The 17,487-nt window shown below is 34.9% G+C and overlaps 1 long non-coding RNA gene across 1 annotated transcript; it reads right to left on the bottom strand.

Annotated features, from left to right (window-relative positions):
- Positions 1 to 295: 295 nt before the first annotated feature.
- LOC140700613 (uncharacterized) lies at positions 296 to 10,196 on the bottom strand. The gene is made up of 4 exons (XR_012079046.1): positions 10,109 to 10,196; positions 7,353 to 7,447; positions 1,561 to 1,727; positions 296 to 715 (listed from the first exon to the last, which is right to left on the bottom strand). It is a non-coding gene; the product is annotated as an uncharacterized lncRNA (long non-coding RNA).
- Positions 10,197 to 17,487: the final 7,291 nt, after the last annotated feature.

Raw genomic sequence — 17,487 nt, 5'->3', positions numbered from 1 at the left:
GAATGGTGGTATTTAATCATGTGGATTTTAATATACAATAACTTACAATTAATTTTGAATATATACAATGTTTTTATTTATTATAATAATATTGGAATGAATTCTCTTCAACTTAGATTACTATAGAACTATATGAACATTTTCTAAGACACATTTCTGTATTTTCTAGTCACAAGGTTTGAAATATTTTTTAAACTTTTCTTTTTTAAGAATAAAATACATAGAGAAAACTAAAAATTGTAATTGTACATCTTGGTAAACTATCTTAAAGTGAACACATCAGTGTGACCAGCATTCCAATCAGATTTTTCAACAAAAGCTATGGCCAGGTGACTCAGGTTAGGTTCACTGAAGCAGAAGCCAAGATGAGAATTTGTGTGCAAGTGAATTATTAAGGGCGTGCTCCCAGGAGAGGCAGGTCAGGGAGTGGGAGGAGCTGGGCAGGGAAGGAGAGGAAGGTGTCACCAGAGTGAAAGGCCCCCACAGGTAGCTTCAGTCTGACCTGGGAGAGGAACTCAGGCGTGAGGAGCCTCAGCGTTGTCCCACCTGTGTCATGGGGCCCAGACTTTCTCACCCCCAGTGACAGTCAGTGGTAATGGTCCTATGGGAGCAGAAAATGCACTCCCAGGTCCCTCTGTCTCTCTGTGCCTTTGGTCAAAGCCTCCAAAAGGACAACTTGTCCAAGAAGCCCCACAGTTACTGTCCGTGGAAAGCCCTGCAGAAACAGAGGGGGAGATGGTTGCACAGAAATGGTAAGTAGGATCTGGGCGGTGGGGGAGCCCTCACACTGTCCACCACACCTGAATCCCAGAAGCCCCCTCCTGCCCAGAAGAAGCCATGACCCTGACTGTTGACACCATAGATCAGGGTGGCTTGTTGCTGAACTTTGTGTAATGGAATTCCACAGATGGTTCTCCTCAGACCCAGCCAAGTCATTGCAAAGAATGACAGCGTGTGTGTTTCCTTGTTTCAGGACTGTTTAAATATATCACCATTTATCTACGCAGTTTACTCTTCTCAGATATCTGAGTTGTCTCTGCCTAAGAAATATTATCGAAGAAGGCTGCTGTGAATGTTATGGACCATATGCTCCCATTTCTGTGGAGAGGAATGGCTGGGTCATAGCAAAGGCAAGATTTAGTTTTAGTAGACATGGCTGGAAACCGTTCTCCAAATTGGTTATACCATTAAAATGCCTACTAGAAGTTTATAAGAATTTCGGGTTTACTTCCTCATCATACTTGGTATGGCCAGCCTTCTTAGATTTTAGCCATTTTGGTTGACTGGTTTCTCGTTGCATTTTAACCATGTATTTCTAAAAAAAAAAAAATGTGGAACATCTTGCCATGGGATTATTGTATGTTTGGATAGTCTCACTTGGGAAGTGCATACTTGTAACTGCTGCCCATTTTAAAATTGGGGATTTCTTTTTCTTGCTGATTATTAGAATATGTTTGTTTTGGGGAGGTGGCATGGGACATGTGGAATCTTGGGGGGTACTCATGAATAAAATGAATCTGGGGACAACTGGAATGTAAAGAACAGAGACAAATTTATCACCTTCCTTCTGGCTGGTGTGTCCTCCTCTCTCTTCTGTTCACATGTGAATGTTTTAGTCAATGATAATGTCACATTTAGACATTTCTGTGTTGTCATCTTATGTTCCCAAGTAGGGGTAGTCCCGGCAGGATCTGGAGTTTCATAGGCTGGAGAACAACGGAAAAGGGCTGCGAAGTGCAAATCAAGGGCACAGATGGTAAGATCCCTTGACATCTCAGATTTTTATCTTCTTACCTCTCCGCTGCCACCTAGATTGATGCAGTAGTGAAGCTCTCTTCTCGAGCTACTTAATGCTCAGGAAGACTTTCACTCTCATATGCGGGACCCATAGACTAAGCCTGGCTATCTGACTTCATTTCTGCTGCCTGACCTCATCTCCCCTGTGCAAAAAGGACATTGCTGTCTGTGTGTGCTCCATTTTGGTCCCTACACAAAATGATTATTGTAAACTTTTGAGTTATTCAGGACCCTTACACCTCAATTTTTGTTGAACTATAATGTTTCTCTACCCACAAAATGTGCTAAAAGAGGAAACCAGTTCTCCATAGATGGCCCTGAATGATAGTTTTCCCTTGTTGGATCCAGAACCATGAAAGATAAAACCTGGAAAAATCATTCTCTTGTCATATGGGGACAAGGTATCTGCAGGAAGATGAGGCTTAGAAAATAATGTTGCAATCCTGTATTGCCTTCCTCACAACATGCCCAGGAGAGGTTTCTAAGCATCAATAAGAACCTGGGATGAGGTGGGAGAACTGAAGAAGACTCTTATGAATAGTTGCAAAAAGTCCACGAGATAAAGAACAAATCCTCACATACTTGAGATCTTTATCCATCCACCAGGACAGGTTGGGAAAACTGTAACTACTAAAGAATCCAAGAGATTGGAAAGATGAGTGTCCAAATAAATCTCAGCCACCCTCATGTTTTGCTTGTATGTTTCAAATCACTCTTGTACCAAGTGCCTACACCTCTGTGTTTTCCTTTTCTGAGGATGACAGAATCTCCTCTATGAAATTGTCTCTATCAATATAAGCCTTTGCAGTATCATCACTGATGTCTCTGAGCTCTTAAGAGGGTTCATCCTAGAAACCAGGTCTGGTGGTGGTGGTTCTACCTGCAACAGATGGATCAAATGCTTTCAGGGTGAGTTGTTTTACTGAAATGAATTTTTCTATTGTCCAGACCTTAACTTTATATTGCAACTTTTTACTTCTAGTTTAAATCTCACAAGAAATTGCAAAAGTAACACAGGATTTCTGTACACCTTTCATCTGGTTTCTCCCAAAAGTTAATATACTGAAAAAATCAGTACTTTGTCAAAACCAGGAAATTGGCACTTGGTAAAATAATAACTCAAGTGCAGACCTTATTCAGTTTTTACAAATTTTCATACACACTTTTTTTTGGTAATTTTTGTTTTTGGTGTATAGTTCTATGAAATTTTATCACAAGTGTAGATTGATGTAAATGTTACCACAATCTGTTCCAACACCACAAAAACTCATTCATTGTTGATTTAAACTTTTGAAAACTCCAAGTGGAAATAGATCAAAGTAGAGAAACTTTCCTTGCTTACAGTCATTTATTATAAAGGTCTAATGAGAAGAAGAGTCATTAAATTTTAAAAATGTCTTATTGTGTCAGGAAGCATTTAGGAGATACTGGAACATAAGTAAAAGTGTATAACTCTAAGAACTCTCTTCCAGTTATATATCATAAAATTGCAAGCAACAGGGTTCTGGCTATTTTTTGCTGCATAAAAAATTACCCCAAAATTTAGTTGAAATGACAGCCACAATTTTTTTTTGCCCACAAATCTGTAATTTGGGTAGTGAGGACAGCATGCCTCGGCTCCACAGAGCATCAGTTGAGGTGGCCCAAGTGGGGCCAGAGGTCTCACTTCTAAGATAACTGAGTCACAAGTCGTGGCAAGTTGTTGCCCGTCAGCTTTTTCCTTGTGGGCTCCTCTGTGGAGTGGCTTGGGCGTCCTCACAGCATGGTGGCAGGATTTTAAGAGTAGGAATAGAGACAGGAAAAGGAGGCTGTGGGTTTTGCAAGGTCTGAGCCCAGAACCTGCAGAGCATCACTTCCATCTATTGGTCAAGAAGATACAGAGTCTGGATTCAAGGAAAGAGGACATTTACCTCACTGTTTTATGGGAAGAGTGTCAAAATGTTTGTGACCATATTTTAAAACCACCATATTATTTTTTGTATCAGAGAATTCGTCACCTTAAAAAAATGCTTGGAGTTTTAAATATATATTCCAAATATGTTGCAATAAAAATGAAGTCCAGAAATAGCTTAATCTTGAGAGATATTCCCCCCAAAAAACTATTAAGACGCAGATGGTGAAACGTATGAAATATGATAAATTTGTATCTGAATATTTTCATTATGTGGCTAACGATATTTAGCAAAAGCTGTGGGATAACAGTAAATGTCTGAAACTAAAAATTATAAGCATTAAGCCTTTTTTTAAACTAACAATCTTTTTTTCTAGTAGAATTTTAATTTGGAGCTGATAAAACAAGCCACAGGCCAAGGATCTGACAAAACACTTGGTCCTGCGGCCAAGAGTCTTAGCATCTTGTGTAATAGCAAGAATTATACCTCCTTTTTCTTTACAAAAGGCTCTTTTGAATGCTGTATTTTTCAAAACACTGATTCCAAACTTGGGGATTTTGTACTAAATTCTTTTTAAATGTGAAAAGATGATAAAAGTAAATGTAATAATGAAATGAGAATGGTTATTGATCTTCCTTGGTTCTAAAAAGTTATATTCTGTGTAATTCTATGTTATCAAGTGCAGTTAACACAGAAATAAAAATGAGAGCTTTTAGTACATGATGTATTTGATTTTATTGAAGAATTTGGATTTCTGCACTAAAACTAAATAGCTAAAACTGTATGCAAATGACCTAAAATATGGGACTTCAGTTGAAATGAATTTTTTTCAGTTAAAATATGCTATAATTATAAATATTATTGTCTTATAAATTGGCTCTAGGAAGACCAGGACTCAGATAACCTAGGAATTATATGAATCTATAGAAACATATCTATTTGAACTTTATAATCAGGGTTTAAGATTATAAGATGTGACTTGTTTCTAATTGCTGATATTTTAAAATTAAATTGTAGTTTATTGGTATATATGCTGGTTATTTTTTATAATACATTTGGTTAGCTTTGTGAAGTTCGAATTTGTTCAGCATTAAGAGTCAGCATCTGAGACTCTTGTGTCCTAGAGTAGGTTTATCTACAACTAAAATGAGGATATAAGAAATATCTACAAGAATTTCAAAACAAACATCAAGAGCTTTTATTTATTTTATTTCTCTTTGCTAGTGACATGGAATCCTAAGTGACTAGGAATCTTCTTGATTCCCCCATGGAAAATGTCAAGCTTTGGCTGGCACTGTGTCAAGACACTGCTCATTAGGATAACCTCATTGAGCAATACATGACAAGGGAACGTTACATGTGAGAAGAAGTCTATTCCAGCACTACCAGAAATTAAATCATAGGAGACAGGACTGATTTATTCAACCAGGAAGCAAACATCTGTATCTTGTACTTCTAAGTATGTACCAAGTTATTATAGGTGGATCAAAGGATGGAATGAAAATACTGTGCAGAATTTTGACTACAGAGTTGGTGGAGTTTTGTGTGTTTTTAACCATCTCAAGGTAGACCAGATGCTTCTTTCCTAGTGCTTTTGGCAATCTAAGCAGACTCTACTCTCTATGAGTTTGCCGGTGACAACCACTGGAATCAGATGGAGAACCAAGAGCAGTTCCTGAACTAACACCATCAATCAGATGACTGCTTGTGACCTTAGAGAGTGGGAAATTGTAATTGATTTTATAATGGTGATTTTTCAAAGTGTGGTTCCTGTACCAGTGGTAGCAGCATCATCAGAAAATGTATTAAAACTGTAAATTTTCAGCACACCCCAAATTTATGGAATCAGAAATTCAGGGGGTAAGGCCCAGACCCAGATCTCTCTCTCTCTATTTTTTTTTTAAAGTTGTTATTGTTCTTGTTTTCAACAAATCTCCCAGATAATTCTGATACATAATAAAGTCTGAGAACTGTTGTTCTAGAAAAAAATAATGTGATTGCATATGCATAACAAAATGCAATATGAACAAAAAGAACTACCAAACAATTAAACTTAATAATTACACTTTGAATTAATATTGAACTGCTATTTCAAACTGGTTTTCTTATATTCTCAGTAAAGTAAAAAGGCAATAATGTTTATTTCATTTGGAATCAAGGTGTTAAGTATACAATAAAAGGAAGTGTAATTTTGGAATAAAATAAATTAAGTAAGAACATTGTATTATTTAAATTGGATTGGATATGCTGAAATCAAAATTCAGATTTACAAAGGAAATTCAGAATACATCCTTTTCAGCTCTGCCCAAAGAAACAGACCAAGGAGAACTTCCTCCCTTCCACGCTCCCCTCGCTCTCCATTTACGGTAGCACTTAGGTTCTTGTTTCTAGTGCTACGTTTCCACTATGAGACACCGGGGTTCATTGTAGAAGTGGTTGATTCTACTTTTGGATTGAAAGGTACAAAGTAAGCCTGCAGAGTCTGTTCTGCTGGAAAGCAAGATAGTTTGCACAAACACCAGGGTCATATCAAAGGGTCACACTATGCCCAAGTTGAGGGGGCTTCTGCTGAGTTGAGACAATTGGGGCTCAAAACAACATTAATGCAGGTTGATTTATATGCAATAAATTTGAAAAATCATAAGTCCATAATGAAATACAAAAGGGGAAAATGCTAGCATAAAGGTCTTTAAATGAAGGTAAATAGGAGACAAACACAATTTTTTTGGTCTTGCTATTCAAAGTATGTTGATACTATTAACTCATTTGCTGTATCAATGAAAAATAAACTAGTGAACATAAATCCATCACCTAGAAAACATATTTTTTCTCACTCACTAGGCACATCAATAGAATTATCCTGTATATTGTGACCTCCAGTCAAAGAAAGGCACATAAAATATCCAAAATTAATTGGAAATAATTCTAAGTATCATCTAAGCGTTTTGTTCCTTCCATGGGGTTTAAATACCTAGAATTAGAAGAAGAACAACAGTCACATTTCTGAGTCTGTATTGGCTCAGGAGGAGTGGGAAGCTGCGGTGTTTTATTAGCAGAAGGATAATTAGATAATCAGGTCAATTTGAATTCAGAGAAAGAACCATTTTCCTCTTGAAATTATAAAATATGACATAATAACCATTAAATAGCTTCCAGATTAAAATATTTGCTAGTAGATAATATCATTAAAAAAAAAAAAAAGCTAGAACTAGCCTGAGGTCTTTCTGATTGTCCTAATAAAGATGTGGGATCAGGTTAAACAACTGCGAATTTAGCCCATAACAACTTCAGCGCTTTCTCAGGTGTTCATTTTAGCATCTCTCTGCACACTGCTGTCTTCTCAAAGGCTCACTTCTATTTCAAAGTCCTTGTCAGGCTAAATGTGAGCTTCCAGGCCAACACTGGACTCAAGAGCAACCCAGCTGGGATACTGCGTCTGTACAAAAACTTCAGAGAAAATACTGCTTCACTTTCAAGACAGCCTCTGACCTGTGGATACCCTTGTGGGACGCACAGAACTCACTGCAAATTAGTGCACATCGTGATGCAAAAATCCACCAATAAGCCACAGCCATACCAAAATCGCCACCAAAGCAAGATGAGCCTGACTCTTCAGAGAAGAGCAGATATTACTTATAATCCCACATACGGAGAAACGTTTACCTCACTGGTACAACTTCAGCCTCACAGAGAAAAAGGAAGTTACCCTTTAGTATCCACAGTTGACTGAATGAAGACCGGAAACAAGTCCTGAAAACCTGTGGAAACAGAAGAATATTCGTAGGACTGTTGAGATGAAATGGGAAGTTACTTATTTTGAGATTCCTAAGCCTGCACTATGTTTACAGTTAGTCATTCAATGCGCTGAAATGCCCTTTCTTTTCTAAAGCGTATTGAAATCTCTGTTCAGATGCATAGTCTGTGTTGTTCCTGTAATTCTTTTTGTTTTCAAATTGTATCCTTCAAAGTCTTGTCACACAGTATGTTTTTAACTCCTTTACTGCTTTTCCCCCCACCTCACTGCCTCTCCTTAAAATGTACTTAAGCAGTATTTCAAATATATATTGTGAGCTTTTTGAAATTTAATTGCTGATAAGTCCAAGAAACTTCCTCCCCCATGGATTCCAAAACTGTACCTGGATGGCTAGGTGGGGAAGTATCCTCAGCTGTACTCAGTTATAAAAATGAACCTGTATAATTGATGAGTGAGGGAATGAAAGGTAAGGTGGGTTTTGGCTAGTGAATGCTTTCCTCATTTATTGCAGATTTTGAGAAATAAATGATAAAAGCCATATTATAAAAATTACCTGTTTTCCATAAAATCTTTTCTAAGAATATCTTGTTTATTCATGGCTTTTCCCATTTCCACTTAAGTCTTTGTAACAGTAATATGGAATGCTTATGGGATACGAGTTTACACATATGCATACACACATAGCTACCTCTGCTAAGAATTATATCAAAACTCTAGACCAATTTGAGGAAAATCTATACATATTATAGTCCCCAATTTATTTAGATCTCTGTAATGTCTATATGGAGATCTTGGGAAATGCATACAACGTAATTATATATATGTATGTACACACGTGTATATATATAACTGTACATATGTATATATATTTGTAAGCAGTATTTAAATTTCATTTTCTAACTGTTGCTGTGAAATATAAATGCAATAGCCTTTCATCTATTAACTTTCTATCCAATGAACTTGCTAAATTCATTTCTCGAATATAATACATTATAGTCTTAAAAAATATTTTCTGTGTACTCGATAGATATATACAAGTACAGTGTGAATGACGATAGCTGCACTTTAAATTTTCCAGTTCTGTTACTTCTCTTGCCTTACTGTATTGGCTATTGTCTCCAGAAGAATGCTGAGTAAAAGTAGTTTCCTATTGCCTGAGTCCTGATCTCAGGAGGAAAATTTCCAATGTTTTGCCATTAAGTGTACTTTTTTGTAGTATTAAAAAAAATATTTTATCTCATTAAGAAAGTTCACTACTATCTCTAGTTTGCTTAAGTTTTTTATTTAGAATTTTACATAATGCTTAGACATTAATTTTGTCAGTTTTTCTTGAATTAGTTTTGGTAAGTTGTATTTTTTTTATTAAATTTGTCAATTTTCCCTAAATATTCAAATAATTCCATAAAGTTGTTCACAATATCTTCTTATTTTAACATCTATTGGATCCACCCTATCTTTATTCTAATATTGTTAATTTGTGCTTTTTTAAGTATTGATTAGCCTTTGCTAGAGAATTATCAATTTTACTATTTGTTTCAACCAATTGGCTTCTGACTTTATTCATTGTCTACATTGTATGTTTATTTTCCTTTTTTTCTTCTTGTTTTCTAATTTTTTCTTTAATTTTGTTTGGGCTAATTTGACATTCTTTCAATATCTTAGAAGCATATCTATCCATCCATTTTTAATCTTTTAAAACAAATTATGTAAACATTTAAGATGAGAACTTTTCTTCTAATCACAGTTGTAGCCTCATCATAAGCTCTGATATTTTATTCACATTTTCATTCTGTCCAAAATATTTTCTGATTTTCATTGTGATTTCTTCATTGACCCATTAATTTAGAAGTGTTTTTATTGCTTTTGAAATAAAAAAATAGATTTTTTATTTTCTTGTTATTCATTTAAAGCTTAGTTTTATGTCTTTGTATGATTTCAGTTTTATGTGCATTTGAAAGTATTTGAAAGTATTCTGTAGTTTTCAGATGAAGCGTTCTATGTATGTCAAACAAGTCAGAATTTTTAAATTTTATTTTTAATTTTCAGTAAGCTTCTCAATTTTTCTTTCTCTGATTTTGTTAATGCTTGTTCTATCTGTGACTGAGAAGTGTGTGACAAAATTTTCACAATAATTGAACATTTTTCTTATTATCCTCTTAAATTTGTCAACATTTGCTTTATATGTATATGTTGTTAGAGGAAAAAGAATAATTAGAAGTTCTGTATAATCCTATTGGACAAACACTTTAAAACAATGAAATATTCTTCTTTCTCTTTTACAAATTTTAAAATCATTATTTTGATATCTTAAAATAATATTTAAAATCTTAATACTAAAAAATGAAAAATATTAGCTTATGCTATTCTGATAATTACATATGTCAGACTTTTTTTGGTTAATGTTTCGATGGCATATTGCTACATCTCTTTACTTCTAATTTCTCTATGTTCTTATATTTATAAAGTATCTCTTTTAAACTACATGAAGTGAGATTAATAGAAAAATTGATATGATAGTACACAGAATTTCCATACACCCACACTCAGTTTCCCTTATTGTTAATATCTTACATTAGTATGGTAGTTTATTATAGTTAATAAACCAATACTGGTACATTATTATAAACTAAAGTTTGTGTGTTGATCAGAGTTCTTCAGCTTTTACCTAATGTCTTTTTCTCTCTTAGGACCCCATCCAGGATACCCCATCACATTTACTCATCATTTTTCCTTAGCTTCCTCTTGGAGGCTGGGGTTCTGTGTTTGTGAAATCTGGTCCCTTGTCCTAGGTCATAGTCATTTGGAATTCTGGTCAACTGAACGACATTAAAAAAAAATAGACCCATGAGGACGCTGGAAGCTCTCTTCTGCTTGTTAGTCTGCCAGTGGCTCTAGAGAAATGGAGAATCCAACAAGATGAAAATTAGTGCCAAATATTGTGGTCATCTGGGTGGATTTTAGATCAAGTAAAATAATAGTTCTCTGACATCTTCAAATATGTTTAAAAGTATTTTTCTAGCATTTCTTGTTTTTTTTTTTTATTTTACAGTGGGAATGTCCCTCTGCACAAAACTAGTTCACCTTAACCATAATGCTTAAAGAAAGACATTTAAGCATTTGCTCTATATTGCAAATTAGCTTTCCCAAACATTGTACAAATTTGCATTCTTGCCAAAAGTTTATAACAGTAACTATTTCTCCAAACTTCCATGACAATGTCTATAGGTAGTATTGTTGAAGTTCAAAAAAAGAGAAAAGATCAGGACTCATTTATTAGTTTATTCAATACATATTTTTGAGATCTTACTGCGTAGCAGTCATTCCATCTCTTTTCTCTTACTTTCAAGAGGTTTGAGACTCTAGAGAAAGTGTTTTCCACCCTGCTCTTCAGCAGCCTTTAAGCTGCGTGAAGAAGTTATTTTCCAAGAAAAATATCATATGTATGCTATTTCTCTGTCAAGTATGGATGCCTACTTACCTCATAGTCACAAAACTAAAGAGTAACCCTGAGGTCCTTTGTTGAATCAACACCAGTTACTCCAATGGATATTCTTTCTGTTTAACCAAAACAAACAGACAAACACATTTTACTGACAACCTTTAAGTGAACGTTTCTCTTACAAAGTAAATAAGCTGTAGAAGGGAAGAAGGAGACTACTTGAAATCTCTTATGTGGTTTGAATTGCTTCATTATGTATACACAGCTTGGTGATCCATATGATTTACTTTTTTAAGATGGTCATAATAGACATTCATTTAACCACTTTCATTAAGCCAGGGTACATCAGGACCCAGAGTTTTATTTCTTAATGGGTCTCTTCTTCATCTTCAACCCGTAAATCTTTTATCATGCATTATTTAGAGTAATATAAGGTAATTTAAAATTATTGATCAATTATTTTTATGTGCTACACAGTGTTCTAAGAGCTTTCATCAGTAGAAGCAGTGGAACATGATTAAAATAAAAACAGTGTTAGTAGCCAGTCTCTATTTCTCAAATACCGCATTCAGGGCTTCCCAAAAGTACTTTACAATAATGATCTCAGTTAATTCTCACACCGGCCATCTGAATTAAGTGTTCCCAGTTTCCACTTTTTCTACTGATCAGAATATTGTTGCTCACTTAGAGGAAATTTGGGTATCCACTGAAACACCAAAACACTTTAAAGGATGATTGATATGAATGCAAACATCAAGTTATAGCTAATTTAATTAAACAATAAATAAAACTATGTATTCACTACATGATAAAATTTATGAGGCATTCAAGCCTTAGAAACTTGGTTTTAATTAGGCAGAGCTAAATAAATGACTAGTTCCCAAAGAGAGAGGGGGTTTGTTTTCCTCAGCATGCCATTGTCAAGAAATTCAATATTTTTTTTATAGTAAATGATTCTCTGTTAAATGGACAGGCCCTATTTATCCATTTTTTACTTAAGTAAAGCAATGGCTTATAGAAAGATAAATCATTTCCACTCTATAACTGTGGATACTACCCTAGGATTCCACTAAATTATGATCTACTGAGAATGAATTAAGAGTATACACAAGGTAAAAAATACAATGCTTTTCTAAAATAAAATTATTTCTTAAAGAAAAATGCTTTTAATAGGAATATTATGTAATCCATGAAAAGAGAGTAAGTGTGCCCTTTTTACAGATGAGTAAAGTAAGGCTCAGTGGAGTTAAGTGAGTAGACAACTTGCTAAATCCAAGAGCTTAAAGAAATTTTATCTAAAATAATACTGTTTCTGATGCATTTATGTGCATGTGTGAATTCGTGGGGAAGGGGTAAAGGAAACAGAAGGAGAGTTCTATTTTGTGTGACTGTTGGAATTCACATATAGTGAACTTGGACTTTTATTTCAAAGCTGTTAATACAGCCCCCACTGAGAACACTGGAAATACACTACCTTGGTCAATTTGAATGTAGGTCATTATGATGTAGCAGTCAATTCTTTGAAAAGAGTTCAAAAGTGTGTTTTAAATGTTTTATTCTTTTGGCTACACAGCTTTTAAGAAATACAGAAATATTTCCAGTATTTATTACATTTGAATTAACCAGACAAGATTCTTAAGCATAAGACCTTACAGTTCTTTTTTCATTTTTTTTGGTTTTGAATTGGTTTTCTTTGATTGACTTACTTGTGTCCATATATATATAAAATGCAAAACATTTTACTTTCCAGAAGTACTGCTCTTTCCATTCAACCAAAGCGCCATTCCCTGAGTTCCAGGATGACCTATCCCCACACACTTCCTATCCTACTGTGGCCTCTGCCCAAACTCTCCAGTAGCTCCCCTTAAACTAAACAAGATCTAAATTCCTTCTCACGGTGTTATCTCCTGCCTTCTCTCTCCAACTTTATATTTTTCTACTTTCTTCTTCAAAATTCATCCTTTAGAAAAGATGGGTGACCAGCACTTGCCAGAACATGCTTTGTTTTCTCATTCCTCTCTCGTTTGCTGATGCTGCTCTGTCTATAATTTGCCTTTCCCTCTCTCTACCTTTCTCTCATCAGTCTTTGTCCAGAACTACCCTAAGGCGTGTGTGGCTATACACTGTAGTAAGTTAAACCTCTAAGTCCTCTTAAACTTTATGTTTCCATTCATTTGTTACCGCAATAACCATTCAACAGTCATTGGATGTCCAATATTGTGCTTAGGTTTGGAGAGCCAAAGAGACTCCCAGTCTAATGGGGAGAAAAATACTTAATGCTTCATGTTACATAAGTGCTTTGAGATAGATATCCCTTAGTCATTAATCCCTTATTTCAAACTGGTAATCCTTTCCATTAAATTTTTCCCATTCAATTACTGGTGTGTTTTCTAAGTCCTAATTGGAATTGAATTGTTTTTCTTTGATTGACCTACTTAAGACTCTTAATTGGACACTGATCAATATCATAGGGGAGCTGAACAGATTTGGAAGCACATCTAGGACCCTTAACATAATGCCTGATGAAGAATGATGTTTCAGGAAAGCCTTTTACTGGAGATATTCTCCAATCAGTAGGAACCATGGTGCTCAGAATTGCTCAATGAACAAGTAAATAAATAAATATTTTTGATATTCTTTTTTTTTTTAGAGGAAAAGTCTGTTTTAATCACTTCTATTGATGGCATAAAATATAGATTTCTAAAATGAGTCAGACTAAGTATTTTTTTTATTGAATATAGTCAGTTTACAATGTTGTGTTAATTCCTGGTGTACAGCATAATGATTCAGTGATATATATGCATATATATATATATATATATATATATATATATATATTCCTTTTCATACTCTTTTCATTATAAGCTATTTCAAAGTATTGAATATAGCTCCCTGTGCTGTGCAGTAAGAACTTGTTATTTATCTATTTTATATATAGTGTTCATATCTGCAAATCCCAAACTCCCAATTTATCCCACCATCCCACCCCTCCCTGGTAATCATTAGTTTTTTTCTGTTTGTGAGTCTGTTTCTGTTTTGTAAATAAGTTCATTTGTGTCATTTTTTCAGATTCTACATTTAAGTGATATCATATGGTATTTTTCTTTCTCTTTCTGGCTTACTTCATTTAGTGTGTCCATCCATGTTGTTGCAAATGGCATTATTTTATTATTTTTTATGCCTGAGTTGTATTCCAATGTATAGATTTACCTCAATTTCTTTATCTAGTCATCTGTTGATGGACATTTATGTTGCTTCCATGCCTTGGCAGTTTTTAATATTATTTTTCTACTTACAAAAGGAAAATGGAGAAATTACAACAAACAAAATAGAAATACAGAATATCATACGAGAATATTATGAAAAACTATATGGAACCAAACTGGATAACCTAGAGGAGATGGACAAGTTTCTGAAAACATACTGTCCACCAAAACTGAATTAAGAAGAAACTGAACACTTGAACAATCCGATCACTAGAAAGGAAATAGAAATAGCAATTAAAAACCTCCCTACAAATAAAAGTCCGGGACCGGATGGCTTCACCGGGGAATTCTACCAAACATACAAAGAAGAACTCATACCAGTCCTTCTCAAACTCTTCCAGACGATTGAAAAGGAGGGAATACTCCCAAACTCATTCTATGAAGCCACCATCACCCTGATACCAAAGCCAGACAAAGACACTACAAAAAAAGAGAATTATAGGCCAATATCACTGATGAACATAGACGCCAAAATCCTCACCAAAATTTTAGCAAATAGAATCCAAAAACACATAAAAAAGATTATACATCATGACCAAGTGGGGTTCATCCCAGGGACACAAGGCTGGTTCAATATACGCAAATCAATCAATGTAATACATCACATCAACAAGAGAAAGGACAAAAACCACATGATCATCTCAATCGATGCACAAAAAGCATTTGATAAAATTCAACACCCATTTATGATAAAAACTCTCTCCAAAGTGGGTATAGAGGGAACATATCTCAACATAATAAAAGCTATATATGACAAACCTATAGCCAGCATAGTTCTCAACGGTGAAAAACTCAAAAGCTTCCCACTAAAATCTGGGACAAGACAAGGATGCCCACTATCACCCCTCCTATTCAATATAGTCCTGGAAGTCCTAGCCACAGCAATCAGGCAAGAGAAAGAAATAAAAGTGATCCAAATTGGAAAAGAAGAGGTAAAAGTGTCATTATATGCTGACGACATGTTACTATATATAGAAAACCCTAAAAGGTCCACACAAAAGCTACTAGAGCTGATCGAAGAATTCAGCAAGGTAGCAGGTTACAAAATTAATGTTCAAAAATCAGTTGCCTTTCTTTACACTAACGATAAATCAACAGAAAAAGAAAGTAAAGAAACAATCCCCTTTAAAATAGCACCCAAAGTAATAAAATATCTGGGAATAAATCTAACCAAGGAGGCGAAAGAATTATACACAGAAAACTATAAACCATTGATGAAGGAAATTAAAGAAGACTTTAAAAACTGGAAAGATATTCCATGCTCTTGGGTTGGAAGAATCAATATTGTTAAAATGGTCACACTGCCCAAGGCAATCTACAGATTTAATGCAATCCCTATCCAATTACCCAGGACATATTTCACAGAACTAGAACAAATCATAATAAAATTTATATGGAACCATCAAAGACCTAGAATTGCTAAAGCATTACTGAAGAGAAAGAAAGAGGCTGGAGGAATAACTCTCCCAGACTTCAGACAATACTATAGAGCTACAGTCATCAAGACAGCATGGTATTGGTACCAAAACAGACATATGACCAATGGAACAGAATAGAGAGCCCAGAAATGAACCCACAAACTTTTGGTCAACTCATCTTCGACAAAGGAGGCAAGAATATACAATGGAATAAAGACAGTCTCTTCAGCAAATGGTGTTGGGAAAACTGGACAGCAGCATGTAAAACAATGAAGCTAGAACACTCCCTTACACCATATACAAAAATCAACTCAAAATGGATTAAAGACTTAAACATAAGACAAGATACAATAAACCTCCTAGAGGAAAACATAGGCAAAACATTATCTGACATACATTTCAAAAATTTTCTCCTAGAAGAAATAAAAGCAAGAATAAACAAATGGGACCTAGTGAAACTTAGAAGCTTCTGCAGAGCAAAGGAAACCAGAAATAAAACAAGAAGAAAACCTACGGAATGGGAGAAAATTTTTGCAAGTGAAACCGACAAAGGCTTGATCTCCAAAATATATAAGCAGCTCATACAACTCAATAAGAAAAAAATAAACAACCCAATCCAAAAATGGGCAGAAGACCTAAACAAGCAACTCTCCAAGGAAGACATACAAATGATCAAAAAGCACATGAAAAAATGTTCAATATCACTAATTATCAGAGAAATGCAAATCAAAACTACAATGAGGTATCACCTCACACCAGTCAGAATGGCCGTCATTCAAAAATCCACAAATGACAAATGCTGGAGAGGCTGTGGAGAAAGGGGAACCCTCCTACACTGCTGGTGGGAATGCAGTTTGGTGCAGCCACTATGGAAAACAGTGTGGAGATTCCTCAAAAGACTAGGAATAGACTTACCATATGACCCAGGAATCCCACTCCTGGGCTTGTACCCAGAAGGAAATCTACTTCAGGATGACACCTGCACCCCAATGTTCATAGCAGCACTATTTACAATAACCAAAACATGGAAACAGCCTAAATGTCCATCAACAGGTGACTGGATAAAGAAGAAGTGGTATATTTATACAATGGAATACTACTCAGCCATAAAAACCGACAACATAATGCCATTTGCAGCAACATGGATGCTCCTAGAGAATGTCATTCTAAGTGAAGTAAGCCAGAAAGAGAAAGAAAAATACCATATGAGATCGCTCATATGTGGAATCTAAAAAACAAAAACAAACAAACAAACAAAAACAAAGCATAAATACAGGACAGAAATAGACTCATGGACAGAGAATACAGACTTGTGGTTACCGGGGGGGGGTAGAGGGTGGGAAGGGATAGACTGGGATTTCAAAATTGTAGAATAGATAAACAAGATTACCCTGTATAGCACAGGGAAATATACACAAAATGTTATGATAAATCACAGAGAAAAAAATGTGACAATGAGTGTGTATATGTCTATGAATGACTGAAAAATTGTGCTGAACACTGGAATTTGACACAACACTGTAAAATGATTATGAATCAATAAAAAATGAAAAAAAAACAAAAAACAAAAGTCCTATAAAGTAGTTAGAGGAGCAATTATTATTATCATTTAACAAATAAGTATGTGGAAGCCAAACTGGTCAGATCAGTTTAGAAAGGACACTTAATAATCATCTGACAATTCTTTACCATTTGATACAGCAATCCCACTTCTGGACATTAGCCAAAGGAATTGAAATCTGGATCACATATAGATACTTGCCTTCCTGTGTATGTGACAGCATTATTCACAATAGTCAAATATGAAAACAAACCAAGTGTCCATTGAGAGATGAATGGATAAAGAAAATGTGTTATCCACATACAATGAAATATCATTGAGACTTAAGAAAGTAATATCTTACCATTTGCAGCAACATGC

Source organism: Vicugna pacos, chromosome 2, assembly GCF_048564905.1.
Source record: "Vicugna pacos chromosome 2, VicPac4, whole genome shotgun sequence".
Classification (NCBI taxonomy): domain Eukaryota; kingdom Metazoa; phylum Chordata; class Mammalia; order Artiodactyla; family Camelidae; genus Vicugna; species Vicugna pacos.
Note: the sequence above shows the minus strand (reverse complement) of the source record. Positions and strands in the feature narration are given on the sequence as shown.